General features: G+C 48.4%; 1 long non-coding RNA gene across 1 annotated transcript; it reads left to right on the forward strand.

Annotated features, from left to right (window-relative positions):
- Positions 1-1,548: 1,548 nt before the first annotated feature.
- LOC141370982 (uncharacterized) lies at positions 1,549-9,871 on the forward strand. The gene is made up of 3 exons (XR_012375541.1): positions 1,549-1,799; positions 8,043-8,220; positions 9,755-9,871. It is a non-coding gene; the product is annotated as an uncharacterized lncRNA (long non-coding RNA).
- Positions 9,872-14,181: the final 4,310 nt, after the last annotated feature.

Consider the following 14,181-nt stretch of genomic DNA (forward strand, 5'->3'; position numbering starts at 1 on the left):
GTGGACTTCGGTTTCCCGGGTGGTTGGGGGGGGTGCCATCAGTCAAGTTAGAGAGAACGCATGCTGGAGTGGAGCGGAGAAGACATACCTTCTCAGGGGTTGGATGTAGGCTCCTGAAGGACCTCTGTGTGCAGGTGTCTTATGGGCAGCTGTGTGTAAGGGCCTGAAGCTCAGATGAGCGAGGTCTAGAGAGAAATTGGGGAGGCATGAGGGTACGGGGGAGAGCTGCAACTAAGGAGTGGGAGTTAATATAGAAGACAAGAGGTTCAAGAATGAAATTGTGGGAACTTGCTAACATTTACTGAGCTCCTACCATATGCCAGGCACCAAGTTAAGGACGTCCTTTCTATACTTTCATCTCCTTTAATCCTCAAACAACTCCCATATGTGGTATCATTATAATATGTGGCATTAATAATACCCTGGTGTGGGTATTATTATTATAGTCCACTTTTAGGCATGGGGAAACCGGCTCTGCATCATGAAGTGACTTGCTCAAAGTCTCCCAGCAGGTTCGTGGTGGAGCCAGTCACCCACCAGTCCACTCGTACATAGTTTGTACATAAATTTCATTTTATGTGGGATGTGCCCAGAGGATAGAGGGGCTCCGGAAGCTCTCCTGGGTCGTCTGCTGCTTTGTCCCACCCCCCACTCCCACGGGGCTCCCCCCTTCCATTGACTCAGCACTCATGTTTTCACCTGTGTCCCTTTGAGGACAGCTGCTGTGTCTCCATATCTGATGTCGTGGTCCTGGGTATGTTCGATTCCCCCTGATGCTGGGACTCTCTGCACGGCTGGGTCAGGCCTCCCTTTTGTTTGGTCAGAAGCATCACATTTTTGTTTTCCAAATGGGAGTTTCCTCACCATCTGCCCCACCTGCCTCTCTAGATGGGTCTTGCGCTGTTCCACACTGTGCACACTCCAGCCACACCACACCTGTCACTGGCCCCCCCCAAGCCTGCACCCCTACAGTACGTTGTCTTTGCTCATGAAGTCCCCCTGCCCAGAACGCCTTTCCTCCCCAGTGTGGCCTGGCCATCTCTTACTCATCCAAGGCCCAAGTTAAATGTCACCTCTCCTCTGATGCCTTCCCCTTTTGTTCCAGACTTACTCCCATTCCCCCTGTGCTGCCATAGAACTTGGTTCACACCGCTGGTAGGGTAGTCATGGTACCGAACTGTAATTGTGTATTATGTGTTTGCAGTCGCCATTAAAAAATGGTGACCTCCTGGAAGATAAGGATGAGCTTTATTCCTCCTTGTATTAGCCTTTGTTCCCAGAGCATGTGCCGGGTGCCTGGTCCAGGTGGGTGCTCAGTGACTCTCAGTGAACGAGCGGCGGGGTGGATAACCTGGCGGACAAGGGCCTCCCCACCTGCACCTTCCCGACGCAACCTCTAGAGGGCAGTCTCACACCGCACGCGGCTTCTCGAGTCTCTGCCCCCAGTCCTTCCTGTCCATCCTTGGCAACGCCATAGACGCAGGCGTCCACGCTTTTCCAAAGTCGTCAGGCCCCTTCGCTCTTACGCAAGACCTCCCTTAGTACCTGTTTTCACTAACTGAAAGAAACCCAAAGAGGATCTTTGCTTTTATGAAAAAAGTGAGAATAGCCCTTGCTCAGCGTTAGTCTTGCAGCGAGACCGCCAGCAGCACAGCGGCCCCGCCAGGCCCCCCCCCGCGCCGACCCTCCCAACCACACTCAGCGTCTCAGCACCCAGCCTCCAGAGCTCTGCGCAGTCTGTGAGCATCTGCCTTTATCTCCCTCTGTTTTGTGCATCCATTCGCAAGAAGCGTCCTAAGGTATCAGAAAGGCCTAAACGAATTTTCCATATAAATTAATGGTAATTGCTTCTTCACTTTGTGCCGTTTTGGCTTACAAAAGGTTTCACAGGATCACTCCACTTTTGGATATTGGGGAGAAATCTGTAGATAGATAGATGGGTGGGTGAGTGGGTGGGTGGAAAAACGGGTAGGGTGTGTATGGTCCAGATGGGCTCTGGGGTTGACAAGCTCTGGGACACAGGATCTAAGCAAGCCGGTGTAGGCGCTGGAGGCACTGCGGCCCGTCCCTTAGACACACAGGCTTAGGCCTAGGGACTATGGTTGAAACATGGAAAAATGTTATTGGTTTCAAAATAAAAAGAGAAGATTGCAAAATGTAAACTCAAATATTTAAGTAAATGGCTACAAAACAAAACATCAACTGATCAACTGCAACACCATTTGTGCATAGTTTGTCTGTAACTCACATTGCATGTGGGATGGGAGTGCATCTTAATATTTTTAACATGATGTGGGCACAAGTGTCAAGGGCCCTGGATGCCCTTGAAAAGGCCCTGGGAGGGAGTAAACCCAACAGAGTGTTCTGTGGAAGCCGGAGTCCCGGCCAGAGGGCTCTGGGCGCTGCTCTGGAGCTCAGCCGCCCTGTGGCTGGGTCAGAGGCTGCAGGTCCAGGGCCCCCTCTTCCTGCTGAAGGCTGTGGAGCCAAGCCCAGGAAGATAAGGCTCAGTAACAAAGGCCGCCCTCAACCACCCTTTCCTGATCTTGAGATGAGATGAAAGAGGGGTGGTATTTCATTTACTTAAGTTCCTACCCTGGGGAGATGCCGGATAGGAAAAGATGTCCCCTGGGACCTCCTGGGGCCGGGAGTTGGGGGGGGGGCATGAACAGGAGGCAAGAATGGAACTGAGTGATTCTGAATTTAAGTCTGAACCAGTCGGCATCCGATGGGGACCCAGGCAGGCTTCTGGGAAGAGGAAGCATTTTTTTTTTTAAAGATTTTATATATTTATTTGACAGAGAGAGACAGTGAGAGAGGGAATACAAGCGGGGGGGGGGTGGGAGAGGGAGAAGCAGGCTTCCCGCTGAGCAGGGAGCCCGATGTGGGGCTCAATCTCAGGACCCCGGGATCATGAGCCGAAGGCAGACGCGGAACTACTGAGCCACCCAGGCGCCCCAAGGGGCAGCATTTTGAGTGGGCCTTGACGGGTGAGTCAGCATCCCTCGGGCAGTAGGTGGAGTGTCCTAAAAGAGCAGGAGAGAGGGAAAGGGAGGTTCCAGGGCCTGTCCTCCAGGCCTCCCCAAATGCCTGAGGTATTGTTTCCAATTGACACATGAAGGGACTGAAGATTGGGGAGTTAATTATAGTCACAAAGGCCACTCGCTGAGTGCTCCCTTCCAACCAGACCCTGTGCTAAGCCCCTGACATATATTGTCTCATTTAATCCTCTCAATAACACTAATGCGAAGTAGATGTTATTAGGTTCATTTGACAGACCAGGAAACTGAAGTTTACAGAGCTTAAGGAAGCTGTTGAAAGTCAGGATTCAAGGGCAAGGCTGTCTGACTTCAAACCAGTGTTCCTTTTTTCTTTTAAGTTTTTTTTTTCTTTTCTTAAATTCATTTGAGAGAGAGAGAGAGAGACAGAGAGAGCACAAGCAGGGGGAGAGGGAGAGGGAGAAGCAGACTCCCTGCTGAGCAGGGAGCCCGACGTGGGGCTCAATTCCTAGGACCTGGAGACCACGACCTGAGCTGAAGGCAGACGCTCAACCATCTGAGCCACCCAGGTGCCCCGAAACCAGTGTTCTTGATCCTGATCTCCTACCCTCTTTCAAGGAGGCCTGCCCAGTTTCACGGGGCTATTAATTAAGTGGTGGAGTGGAATATTCATCGAGGGCTTATAATCAATGTGGCAGACGCTGTTCTAAATGCTTTCCACATTTTAACTCATCGAGCTGAAGTAGAGACTATAATTATCATTGCCAAATGGGGAAACTGAGGCCAAGAGACGCTAAGTAATTTGCCTGAAGTTGTTGCAGGGTGGTCTGGTTCCAGGGTCTGGGCTCTTGACCGTGATGCTCTCTCTACTAGCCTGCCTCCTCGATGGAGACAGGAGGTGTGGGGTGGTCAAAACTTGGAGGGGCGCCTGGGTGGCTCAGTTGGTTAAGCAACTACCTTCGGCTCAGGTCATGATCCTGGAGTCCTGGGATCGAGTCCCGCGTCGGGCTCCCTGCTCAGCAGGGAGTCTGCTTCTCCCTCTGACCCTCTTCCCTCTCGTGCTCTCTATCTCTCATTCTCTCTCTCTCAAATAAATAAATAAAATCTTAAAAAAAAAAAAAAACAAAAACTTGGAGCCCATGGCAGACCCAGGGGGCTAGCGATGTGGTGGTTTGTGAGGTGTGTGAGGGAGCTGGGATAAGGAAGGACACCCCAACCGAAGGAGATACGGGCTGTTTTCCTCTGCTGTTTGCTCAGAAGGAATTCATGCTGACTTCCCAAACAAGACTACTGAGGGCATAACGCCTCCCCAGATATCTTCCTTACAAGGTGTTTTATTAAAGTGGTTTTTACTTAGCAAATACAGCCATTTTGAAATAGGGGCTCCTTTATCTACTTCGGCCATAGCACCGTGAATGCAAGACCTCATCTGAAATAGGGGTTCCTTTTTCCCTTGTGACCAGGGTTGCCTGTCTGCGGGAGCTTTCCTGAATGACTAGCACAGTCCCCCAGTTAGGGTTAGGAAACCTCTTTGTTAAGAGGGATGGGAGCAAGACAGGGCTGTACAGGGAATGGCTGGTGTGGACGTGGTCAGAGATGGACTTAAGTGATGGGAAGGAAACCAACCTTGGCTCTGGCCCCTAATAAATCTATTCAGCTTCTTTGGGACCAGTTGTAGGTTTCCCGGCTCAAAGGAGAATAATGGCAGGTTCATGGGGGTGAAAACTAGGGAGACACAGAGCATATTAATAATGAAGCACATGGGTTCTGAAGTTGGACTGTGTGAACTCAAATCCCAACTCTGTTACTATATGACCTTGGGCAATTTACTCAACGTCTTTCTTGATGTCCCATCTGTAAAATAGGTATATTAATGATATCTTTAATCATGAATTCTTCATTCATTAAGATTAGATCAATGGCTTGTTGTGGGCATTAAAATCACCAAATACAAAGTGCTTCACACCGCACGCTTACCGTCTAAGCATTCAATGCCAACTAGTTTACTCAAGTCAAAAGGAGATACTGTGTAGTTGATGAGGAACAACAACAGAAACAATCCTATTGTTCGGGCTATATGAACAGAGACTGAAGTTGGCTACAGGTAGAATTTCCCACCCTTTCCCAACAAAGGGTGTGGAGCCCTGAGCAGATTGGAAAAGCTCCTCGGTTTCTTCCTGAGGGCCATGTTCAGCAGGGGGTGGCACGGGGGGGGAGTCATTTCTGGGGGCTGGGAGCTGGGAGCTGGAGGTCTTGCCCTGGTGATGGGCACGGCTGTTTGGTTTCCTGAATCCATGGCAGTGGATAAACAGATGTTCTGTTTGGCTCTGCGTCGGGTTTACAGGCAGGAGACGGAGCGCCTGCATTGTCAAGATGCCTGTTTATAGCAGTTTCCTGGACCCGGGTACATTCCTGTTTTACAAGTACTCCTGCCATCCTGCCTAAATCTCCCTCCTGATGAACTGTTACAGTGACTTCTCCTGGGCTGAGTGGGGGCTGAGCTGCGGGAGAGGTGGGGTTGTGTGAGGGGGGCAGCGGGGATGGGTCCCGGTGATGGGGATGGTGGGTATGGACCTGGATCTGGGCAGCTTTAGAAGGATTTGTCCTGCCTTGAAGGTGGGCTGGAAAGCCTGGCAAGGAAAGGGTTACCAAAGGGGTGGCAAGTGGTGAGGGCAGCTCTGGCCAAGCAGTTCTTATCTTCGGAGAAAGTTTCAGGGTCATTGTCATTGCTGGGACTTTCCTGGACTATGAACTTAATTGCGGAGGACAGAATGGCTGGATGAGAGGAAGTCAGGCTCCAAGCCACACCCACCCCTCCCATCCCCCACAGTGGGGTTTGCTCTTTCCCCAGATGGGTGTGTTACACACCTAAACCCCGCTCCAGCCCCGCCTGCCCGGCTCTGCCACCTTCCTCATCCTCGATAAGCCTTGGCTCCCTCCTCTATAAAAAGGGATAATGGGGCACCTGGGTGGCTCAGTCAGTTAAGCATCTGCCTTCAGCTCAGGTCATGATCTCAAGGTCCTGGGATCGAGCCCCGTGTGGGGCTCCCTGCTCCGCGGGAAGTCTGCTTCTCTCTCCCTCTGCCCCTCCCCTTGCTTATGCTCTCTCTGTTGCCCTAATAAATAAATAAAATCTTTAAAAAAAAAGGGATAACAACAGCACTGACTTACAGTAAACACTCAATATGTATTGGATTTAAATAATATGATAATGAAGAGTCCTGGGGTCAGCGGGGGGTGAGCTTATAGAGAGCCTCTTTCCAGGGGCACAGACCAGGAGGCAGTCAGAGGTGGTAGGGCAGGGAACGACCTCTCAGGGAGCAAATGTTGAAGATGAACGACAACGGATGTGAAATATTGACCTAGGGAAAAGTGCCTGGTGTTTGTCCAGACCAAACCAGTGTGGCAGCTTCCATGGGAGGAGGTGCAGGAAAGGGCCCCGGGTCAGGAGGGCCATGCTCCCGCAGGCTTGCCCAGGGGAACCTCTCTGAGGTCCTGAGGAACTCAGTTACTCCTGCTGGGCATAGACCCTCAGGGAGGATTTAGGGAAGGATGCTTAGGTTGGGAATCTAGGCAGGGACCTTACCTGTGCACACGCATCTAAAAAATTGGTCTTTTTTGGGGCACCTGGGTGGCTCAGTCATTAAGCGTCTGCCTTCGGCTCAGGTCATGATCCCAGGGTCCTAGGATTGAGCCCCGCATCAGGCTCCCTGCTCCTCGGGAAGCCTGCTTCTCCCTCTCCCACTCCCCCTGCTTGTGTTCCCTCTCTCGCTGTGTCTCTCTCCGTCAAATAAATAAATAAAATCTTAAAAAAAAAAAGAAACAGATGGGAATGTTAGTAGTGATTGTGTTTGCTTGCTAGAACCACTTTTTCTCTCCACTTCGTGCATTTCAAATGTTCTTTTTAAAAATTTTTTTAAATAATTTTTTATTGTTATGTTAATCATTATACATTACATCATTAGTTTTTGATGTAGTGTTCCATGATTCATTGTTTGTGCATAACACCCAGTCCTCCACGCAGAATGTGCCCTCTTTAATACCCATCACCAGGCTAACCCATCCCCCACCCCCCTCCCCTCTAGAACCCTCAGTTTGTTTTTCAGAGTCCATCGTCTCTAATGGTTCGTCTCCCCCTCCGACTTACTCCCCTTCATTCTTCCCCTCCTGCTATCTTCTTCTTCTTTTAAAAACATTTTTTTTTGTTATTTATTTGAGAAAGAGAGCATGAGTTGAAGGGTGGCAGAGGGAGAAGAAGACTCCCCGCTGAGCAGGGAGCCTGATGTGGGGCTCGATCCCAGGACCCTGAGATCATGAACTGAGCGGAAGGCAGCCACTTAACCGACTGAGCCACCCAGGCGCCCTATTTCAAATGTTAACAAGCATGTAGTGGTTTTTAAAAAGGGAGAAAGTAGGCGCATCTGCATGTCTGTTCAATTCCTAAAATCAAAGGTTTCTTTCCAGCCCTTCCCTCTCAGTATTTGACACTATGTATTGAACCTGTTTCCTGAAGCTGTTTTCTTGCTTGACTTCCAGGCTGTCACCTCTCTCCTGGCTTTTCTCCCCTTCTTGGATGGCTGCCCAACCCCTAAAGTTGATGTTATTCAGGGTCTGTCCTAAACTCATCCTTTCTCTCTTCTCCGGCCAGGCCAGCACCTGCCCTATGTCAACAATAACTTCCAGCCCCAACCCAGCCCTTTGCTGGAACATTTCTCCCTGGGGCAGCGGAGATGGGTCCCGGTGATGGGGATGGCCCACTGACTATCCCTATGAGTCCCTCAGATTCAACATGCTTAAAACTGAAATTCCCTCCCTGAAAGCCCCTCTTTCTTCTGTATGGTCTCCCTTGGTGGCCTGGGTCAGAACCCTAGGAATTATTCCTTCCCACCTTTCTGTAGTGGGTTGAATGGTGCTCTCCCGCCGTGCCCCGCCCCCCAGAGATATCATGTCTTAATCCCCAGAACCTGTGACCATTACCTTATTTGGCTAGAGAGTATTGCCTCATAGGACAGAAGATGTGATCAACTTTTCTCTTGGATTATTCAGGTGACTCCTAAGTCCAATGACAAGTGTCCTTAAGAGACATGCAGAGAACACACACTGGGGAGGTATTGTGGCCATGGAGGCAGATTGGAATGAAGACACAAGTCAAGGAATGCCAACAGCCACTGAAAGAACGGACTGTCCCCGACAGCCTCTGGAGGGAATGTGGTCCTGCCAACAGGTGAAAGAATAATTTTGTTGCTATAAGTCACCCCGTTAGTGTTCATTTGTTATGGCAGCCCTAGGAAATTAATATACCCTCATTCTTTGGCATCTAATGGATCACAAAAACCCTGTTGATTTCAACTCCTTGAACAGCTCTGGCTTGTGCTCCCTTGTGCATCTCCAGTCTGGTCCAGGCCCTGGTTATTCTCTTGAACCACTGCAGTGACTGGTCTCCTAACTGGTCTTTCTTCCTCCAGGCTTCCCCTGCTTACTATCCCTACCACCCAATTCATTCTCCACAGTGTTCTTACAACCCAGAACCACGCTACAGGGATCATTCTAGAAGACAAACTTGATTACATCATTCCCCTATTAAACATCTCAAAAGCTCTCTATTGCTCCTGTTAAGACCAGGTCCACTTTGTTCCTCAGAATGGGACACAAGGCCCTTCCCAGACTGGTTTGAACCTTCTTTCCAGCCTCCTCTCTTACTGTGCCCCACTAGGGACACAGTACTCTCATCACATGGATGGTGGCAATTCTTTCATCCCAAACTGCTCTTTCGAAGCTCCTGTTTTGTTTTGTTTTGAAGATTTTATTTATTTATTTGAAAGAGGGAATGAGAGAGAGAGCACATGAGAGGGGGGAGGGGCAGAGGGAGAAGCAGACTCCCCGCTGAGCAGGGAGCCCGACGCGGGACTCCATCCCGGGACTCCAGGATCATGACCTGAGCCGAAGGCAGTCGCTTAACCAACTGAGCCACCCAGGCGCCCCTGTTTTATTTTATTTATAAATAACATCTTTTATTTTGAGGTAATTGTAGATTCGCAGGCCAGTTGCCAAAAAGAGTACAGAGAGATCCTATGTACCCTTTACGCAGTTTCCCCCAACATTTTGCAAAACTTTGGTCTAATCTCACAACCGGGATATTGACACTGACCCATCCGATGGTCGTACTGAGATGTCCCGGTTTACTGGCTCTCATTCACGTGTAGTTTCATGCAGTTGTATTGTGTGAAGGTTTCTTATCCACCAGCAGAGTCAGGGTGCAGTTCTGTCACCACATGGACCCCTGACATAGGCCTTTAGACCACACCCCCCTTCCCTTTCCTTCCGAGACTAGCTGCAACCTAAGCTCTGGCAATCACTGGTTTAGTCTCCATTTCTGTAATGTTGAAGTTTCAAGAGTGTTAAGTAAATGGAATGTATAGTATGTAACTTAAAACACTTTGCAAATTTAGCATAATTCCCTGGAGACTACAGTCAAGTTCTTGCATGGATCAGGTTTGTTCCTTTTTATTGTTGAGCAATATTCCATCCTGTGTCTTTTTCTTTTTAAAAGATTTTACTTAGGGCACCTGGGTGGCTCAGTTGGTTAAGCGTCTGCCTTGGGCTCAGGTCATGATTCCAGGGTCCTGGGATCGAGCCCTGCTTCGGGCTCCCTGCTCAGCGGGGAGCCTGCTTCTCCCTCTCCCTCTGCCTGCCGCTCCCCCTGCTTGTGCTCGCTCTCTGTCAAATAAATAAATAAAACTTTGTTTTTTATTTGCCAGAGAGAGAGCAAGAGTGAGAACGAGAGAGAGAGAGCTCAAGGGAAGAGGTTTCTGTGCCACCTAGAGCTCCAGCCCGGAATGCTGGGAGTCCTGAAGCCTGGGATCCTGAGACACTCCTATATCCTGACAACCACCATGCTTCCCCACCCTCAGTCCTGTCGCTTGAGCTCAAATGAGCTTGTTAGATGTGATTCACCTAGATTATAGTCTTTTGGGACAGAAACTGGTTTCTTTCCTTTTCTTTTTGATTTTTTAAAATTTTTTATTTTGAAATAATTATAGATTCAGGGAAAGTTGCAAAGATAGTACAAAGATGTTTCCTGTCTGCTTCACTCAGTTTCCCCCAATGGTTATGTTTTTTATGTCACTGTAGTATAATACAGAAACCAAGCGAATTACCTTGGTACGATGTGTGTGTCGTTCTCCTTCTGAACTATGACTTTGTTTTCACCAAGAAAGCAGGGGGGAAAGCTTCAGTGGACACAGCCTAAAGGCCCCTGAGTAGGCACTGGCCTAAGGGCCCCTGGAGTGGGGGTGGGTCAGCCCCCTCTTTTTATATTCTAGTACTTCTGCTTAAAAGTCCTTTGCGTTCTGGGCCCCTTCTCTGACTCTACTGCTCTCTCCCCCTTTGTAGAGACCCTCGGAATACAACCCCATGTTTGCCTGCCATTTCTGTTCCTCAACCTCTTCAAAAGCACTCTTTTTTTTTTTTTAAGATTTTATTTATTTGAGAGAGAGAGAGAGAGAGACCACAGAGGGAGAGAGAGAAGCAGACTCCCCACTGAGCAGGGAGCCCGAAGTAGGGCTCGATCCCAGGACCCTGAGATCACAACCTGAGCCGAAGGCAGACGCTTCACCAACTGAGCCACCCAGGCACCCCCAAAAGCACTCTTACAAGACATCATTGACTTGGTCACACCTTTGTTAACACTCAGGTCTCACAGCCCTTCCATCCTCAGTCTGTGAGATCACTTCCCTTACCTTTGCATCCTTAAATTGCTTTTGTGGGTGACTGTCTCTTTTCACCATCAGATCAGGAGACCCCTGAAGCCCGAGACGCCCACCCTCAGCAGTTGAAGTGTTCCCTGAGGGCAGAGGGGATGTCTTCATTAATCTTGTAGATACCTCAAGGGAAGAACTTTTTTATTTTTTAAAATCCTGGCCCTGTGCTAGTTCTGCACACTGTGGGTGCTCAATAAATGTTGATTGACTGAGTAAACAATAGACTTAGTCCCCGGAGTGTCATACTCCTTCTTTCCACAGGGAGAAAATAATAACATTAGCCAGAGCAGGCTGGATCCCTTAATATGATTATCTGAAATTTGTGGCTGGTGACTCTCTCCCCCAACTTTATTGGGTACATTCATCTCCACAGAATAGATATTCCCAGAGACCACTAATGCTGCCGGCCCAAATGGTGGACTACTAATGATTGCCCTGACCCTGTTCATCTTGATTCCCTCACAACTGAAGCTGCTGCCTGCTTCCAGCCCAAGACAGGGGGAGGACCCCACGCTGTTGTGGCACGGCCTCTACTGAAATAGGTACACTCTAACCAAGTTTGATAATGTGGGCCCAGCTCTGCGTCTGTATGTAAGACATTCTACCGTGAGTCAATGGATGACCTTAGCAAGTAATTTTTTTAACCTTTTAAAAAATACAACTTGAGATAGAATTCACACAGCGTACAGTTCACGCATTTAAAGTGTATAATTTAGGGCCCCTGGGTGGCTCAGCTGGTTGAGCGACTGACTGCCTTCGGCTCAGGTCATGGTCCTGGAGTTCCGGGATCGAGTCCCACATCAAGTCCTACATTGGGCTACCCGCTCAGTTGGGAGTCAGCTTCTCCCTCTGACCCTCCCCCCTCTTGTGTTCTCTCATTCTCTCAAATAAAATATTAAAAAAATAAAGTGTAGCCCCGTATCGGGCTCCCTGCTCGGCGGGAAGCCTGCTTCTCCCTCTCCCTCTCCCCCTGCTTGTGTTCCCTCTCTCGCTGTGTCTCTGTCAAATAAATAAATATAATCTTTAAAAAAATAATAAAGTGTATAATTCAAGTTTGTAGCATATTGAGTTGTGCAACCATCTCCACGATAAATTGTAGAACATTTTCTTTACCCCCCCAAAAGAAACTCCATACCCATGAGCGGTGACTCTCCAATTTCCCCCCAACCCTCAGCCCTAGGAAAACATCTATTTTGTTTCTACAGATTTGCCTATCTTGGGTGTTTCATATAAATGGAATCATATACTACGTGGTCTTTTGTGATGGGCTTCTTCCACTTAGCATGTTTTCAGGGTTCTTCCATGTTGTGACATAGCAGTACTCAATTCCTTTTTTTTTTTTTTTTTTTTAGTGGGCTCCATGCCCAGCGTGGAGCCCAACACGGGGCTTGAACTCACAACACTGAGATCAGAGTTATATGCTTAACCAACTGAGCCACCCAAGGGCCTCTCTTTTTTTTTTTTAATTTTAAAGTAATCTCTACATTCAATGTGGGGCTCAAAGTCACAACCCCCAGATCACGAATCACATGCTCCATCAGCTGAGTCAGCCAGGTACCCCTCAATCCCTTTTTTTGGCCAAATATTACCTCATCCTCTAGATATACTGTTTTTTATTTACCCGTTCATCAGCTGATGGGCATTTGGGTTATTTCCACTTTAAGCAAGTTATTTCTCCAGGTTTCAACTTACTCATCTATAAAAATGGGAGTTGATAGCCGTCTGCTTCAGAGATTACTGCAAGTAGACATGGAAGATATGAATATGTGCTTCCTAGTCTGAACTAGGAAGCACACATGCGGAGACATTACATTAATAATTACATGAGAGCAACTGAGAGTGCTGGGGCTTGTGGCCCAAAGTCTGGCCCATTGTTGGTTACTTCAGGGCAATTAGGTGTCTCTGGGTCCCCATGTTGAGGCCTGTTTGCTTTTTTTCTAGGTGGCAGTCTGTATCTCTCAGCCCGGGCCTGTCATCTCATTACCATTTGTTGCTAGGAGACCAGGTTAGAGCTGCGCTCGCCACTGCCACCGGAATCAGAGGGGAAAGATACTGAAACATCAAGGCCGTTTCATGTCATCCTGATTTTTAGCAAGACCAAGGAAAAGTGCTGAAGCCACAGGTGTTCTGGGGGGCCCAGGTTTATGGAATATCTTGCCAACTCTCACTTTTCTGATTTTAATTCGCTTCCTCTCGCCTCTCTCTGTCTCTCTGTCTCACACACACACACACACAGACACACACGTGACCAAGTGACTTCCCCTCCCCCCGCCCATCAATTAAGTGTTAAGTAATGCAAAAACATTTTAATATTAGACCAAGAAGTGAATTAGAAAGGAAAGCTTGTTGCATAAGCACAAAGATGATAAAATCCAGTTTAGGCATACGTACTGTTTGCTCCCAGAAACTCCTGCTCCTTCCCGCAGGTATTTTATAGCCGTAACACGTGTGGGTACAGGGAGGTTAGAGGGGAAAGGCTGGGGTGAGGAGTGGATTATAGAAGAATGATTGTTTCCTTTCTCTAGGAGCTGCCTGGAGCAGAATTTCCCCTTCAAAGCCTTGGTAAGAGCAGCTGGGGATAATGAACAGTGGTTAAAGATGCTTTGTTTTACATCCAGCAAAAAGGATCATTAACACTTGGGTTTTTTAACCAAGCCTGTGGAAGGGCCCCTGCTGCTGTTGATAATCGCGGTAACCCTCGGGGTAGTGGGGGCAAAGGGGTGGGTAATTCACCAGAAAATGGTATTCACTGATTTGGATTATGTGCGCCACTGCGCTTCTCCATTCACGTGCTTAATTAAGGGCTTACGAGTACAAAATAAATGAAACTGCACTTCTTCACTGGAACAATCTGGGGAGCAGCAGAAATTCTGCAGAGAGGGAGGGGATCTGCCAGGAAAACAGTGGTACCATCTCCTCATTATGCTTCTGTACTGGAGTTAGTCTTAATGTCACATGACTCTTAAGGGGCAAAAGGCTTGAGACCAAGAGACATCTCCTTGAAATCGTGGTACGGGAGGAGGAGTATAGTTTTTCTTTTCTTTTCTTTTTAAAGGTTTTATTTATTTGAGAAACAAAGAGTGAGCGCAGGGGAAGGGGCAGAGGGAGAAAATCTCCAAGCAGACGCCCCACTGAGCACGGAGCCCAAAGTGGGGCTTGATCTCAGGACCCTGAGATCATGACCTGAGCTGAAATCAAGAGTCGAACATTTAACCGACTGAGCCACCTAGGCGCCCCAGGAGGAGTGTAGTTTCATCTTCATTTTATCAAAGGAGAAATAAAGACAAGGAGCCATGACCAGGACAATACTAGACAGCTAGTCTAGGGTGTAACAGGGAAAACCCCAGAAGGAAGTTGACTCAATCTTATTTGTGACATCATGTTTTACATCATTCAGAAGTTTTTGTAGAAGTCTCTATAGTGAC

This window comes from Callorhinus ursinus, unplaced genomic scaffold (assembly GCF_003265705.2).
Source record: "Callorhinus ursinus isolate GAN/ISIS: 27379988/994484 unplaced genomic scaffold, GSC_fseal_2.0 scaffold52, whole genome shotgun sequence".
Classification (NCBI taxonomy): Eukaryota; Metazoa; Chordata; class Mammalia; order Carnivora; family Otariidae; genus Callorhinus; species Callorhinus ursinus.